The 3,581-nt window shown below is 34.4% G+C and overlaps 1 non-coding gene across 1 annotated transcript; it reads left to right on the top strand.

The window, feature by feature from the left end:
- Positions 1-2,338: 2,338 nt before the first annotated feature.
- Positions 2,339-2,411, top strand: TRNAV-CAC (transfer RNA valine (anticodon CAC)). The gene has a single exon. It is a non-coding gene; the product is annotated as a tRNA-Val (tRNA).
- The last annotated feature ends 1,170 nt before the right edge of the window (positions 2,412-3,581 follow it).

Genomic DNA, 3,581 nt, shown 5'->3' with positions numbered 1-3,581 from the left:
GTTAGAATAATTTAAACATACACAGTAATGTTTCAACCAATTGTAGCCGTCTTCATTTAGCTTCCATAGGGTTTAACAAAGCATTGAAATGCGTTCGAAACGTTTTAATACAACAATACGTTTCAAACTAATGAACTATTTCATACAAAATACTCTCGACGTAACACAACAGGTAGGCAGTAAGAATAGCAGGAAGATTCTTGCTTGTTAACAGATAATTTGATTGCTTCCTGACCTTTTACCTTTCGTCTGGAGGCCTGGAGGCCGATGGAAAAGTTTCCTGAAAAGATTTGCTCGAACTCTCGAGGAAGATGTTACTCGGATGTCGTAGTATTTGGGAGCATTTTAATTTACGACGGATTATGTTTGTGCATGGAGGCGAGAGCTGCGAACGAAATCGGTTTACTGAAGTTTGGAGCGTTGCTAATTCGTGTTAATATATCTGAGAGAAGTTCCAAATTCATATTCCCTACGTTTTCATGATATAAAATTATTATGTAGAGCAAATAATGCAAGTTTCAATCAGCAACATTTTTTCAACATCCATTTGGAAAATAATTAGGTTTATATTTCGTCAGTGTTATCAAAAAAAAAATGTTAAAGCCGCTATTGTGGATATATAAATAAAAAACAACACTGTAAGAGGTCAATTGAAAAGTCCCCGGCCTGATATATAGATGGCGCTACTAGAATTAAATCCATATGTTTTTAGCTAGCCCTAACCCTCAAAAGATACGTGTATAAATTTACTACTACCGGATCATTAGTTTGTGAATTATAGCATCTTGAGTGAAGCAACTTTTGTTATTGTTAATAAAATGGATTAAACGGAATTTCGCGTATTGGTAAAATATTGCTTTTTGAAGGGAAAAAATACAGTTGAAGCAAAAACTCGGCTTGATGCCGAGTTTCCGGACACTGCCCCAGGAAAATCAACCAACAACGATTGGTATGCTAAGTTTAGACATGGTGAAATGAGCACCGAAGATGGTAAACGCAATGGACGCCCAAAAGAGGTTGTTACCGACGAAAACATTTAAAAAATCGACAAAATGATTTTAAATGACCGTAAATTGAAATTGAATGAAATAGCAGACACTCCAAAAATATCAACTGAACGTGTATATTATATCTATTTATATCTATTATATATTCACAAATATTTGGGTATGCGAAATATCTGTGCAAAGTGAGTGCATTTGTGGTTATGGCGTCTGTATTTTGGAATGCCCATGAAAAAATTTTCATTGACTACCTTGAAAAAGGAAGGACCATCAACAGCGACTATTACATAGCGTTATTGGACCACTTGAAGGACGAAATCGCCGAAAATGGCCGCATTTGAAGAAAAAAACTGCTGAAAAAGCTGCTTCACCAAGACAATGCACCGTGTCATAAGCCAGTAAAAACAATGGCAAAAATCCATGAATTGCGCTTCGAATTTCTTCCTTATTCACCGTATTCTCCAGATATGGCCCGCAGCGACTATTTCCTGCTCTCAGATCTCAAAATAATGCTCGCTGGGAAGAAATTTTCGTCGAATAAAGAGCTGATCGCCGAAACCGAGGCCTATTTTGAAGCAAAGAACAAGTTGTACTACAAAAATGGTATCGAAAAATGCCTTAAAAAGAGCCGAAAGTTGCATAGCGAATCGTGGCCACCATTAAGCCTATCTAATTCTTCAATCATAATAAAAAAAATCTAAAGACCAAGTAAACTTTTTAGAAAAACTAAAATTACTTATCTTTTCTTAGAGCAAAGTTGTAGGTAATCAAAATGGTAACGGAACTTTTTCTCCACGTTGTGCTATGACTAAAAATAATTTTGTTTGAAAAAATACATGGAAAATCTTGAAGCAAAGCGAAAAATGCCTAAGATTTAATTTCGCTAATTCCGTAACGTTTTCTCTTCTATTTTCATGGTCCGTCGAGCCACGGATCCCGCAAATTACCCGGTTAAAGGAAATGCAGTCCCAAGTTGGCCCCTTCCAACTTCTTAAACTATTTACCTCGAGAGATAACTTTCCACGGAACAAAAACAGCAGAGCCGAGGCCGGAGTTTTACAAAAGGACCTCGGGCACAATAACGGCCCGACTAAAAGCAACAAGTTCTGTGGCAGCTCTCTCGGCCAAGCAAACCCCTGACTTCCATCTAGGAAGATTATTGTTTCTTTGGGAGTGGCTTAATGACGAACAAAAGGAAAAGTTACGAAGCGCCGCACAGATTGAAGACCGTCCCGAGTAGATTCTATTAAACGAATTGATTTAAAACAATTTATAGAATTTTTTATTTTTAAATTACTTATTATAAAGGCTGGTTTATTAGCTTCTCATACAACGGTCCCGTAGTGTAGTGGTTATCACGTCTGCTTCACACGCAGAAGGTCCCCGGTTCGATCCCGGGCGGAACCACAACTTTTTTTTAAATAAATAATATGTTTCTTAAAATATATTTTCTTAATTCATATATTTTATGAATATACAATTCCTCGAGGTAGAAACACCCATGTTTCTGGAATAAAATTCCAATTTAAGGGTAATAGTAAGGATTTGAGGCACACATTCCGCAAAAACACGGTATAATAGCCGTCATTTATACATACAAGCGGTCTCTATGCGAAATAACACTTTGAATATAGACCATTACGATGAAAAACGGTCGTTCTTATAATGGAGCAAACCCATAGACTCAGTTTGTGATAAAACCCGGTAAAGTTAAATCGATTAAACGATTTCGAATCGTCTAGTTCGTCGTTAATTTTATTTATCAGCAAGATGAGTAACATTACACGAGAGATTTATGCTTTATAACAGTTTATTTAGGCTTGTATGCCTTCTGGAGCGAGTATCCGAATAATATTTGACTTAGTCGCGATTTGCTCGGGCAAATATTTGCGAGAATTTGAGATTTTATATTAGCAAATGATGTTTTTCTTTCGCCTAAAGATCATTTGCTATTATTTGAATGGTTACCATCAACAAAATCCGTTAAATGGTGTGGAATATTTCAATATTATTATTAGTAAAACAATAGAAATATTTTCTACAAATTATTGGATGTTACTGTGTTTACTCTACGAAGAATAACAATTAAAAAGGTCTTCTAATTCACTTAAATTACTGGAAACACTTTTCTTAAAATTTAAGTTACACAATATTCTAGTATTTATGACCGCTCCGTCAGAATATAACTCAACCATCAAATCTGACTAAAAATCATTAAACTTCTTCATGATTTTAAACAAGCTAGCCCAGTTGATATATTGTTAACATTTAATGAACTATAATTTTCAAAGCTTATTTAGAAAAAAACAAATTAAAATAGGAAACTGCAAAGAACAGTGAAAGGAATATTGTTTGTTCACAATCTACTCTTTCAAGGTGCACTAAAGTAATCTTCTTTGTTTAAAAGCTATGGCATTTTTTCATCAACAATTAAACTTAGCATAAAAATATTAAAGAATAAAAATGAAATCCAAATAAGATAATTAAAAAAAAAATTACAACAACATGTAAAATGTAACTCAGAGTAAAAGAAAATTTAAAAATAATTAAGTAACACAAAAACAGAATTACAGAAAG

The sequence above is a fragment of the Rhynchophorus ferrugineus genome, unplaced genomic scaffold (genome assembly GCF_030347505.1).
Source record: "Rhynchophorus ferrugineus isolate W39M unplaced genomic scaffold, kcgeb_rfMv2 rfM11, whole genome shotgun sequence".
Taxonomy (NCBI): Eukaryota; Metazoa; Arthropoda; class Insecta; order Coleoptera; family Curculionidae; genus Rhynchophorus; species Rhynchophorus ferrugineus.
This window is presented reverse-complemented; position numbering and strand designations above follow the sequence as displayed.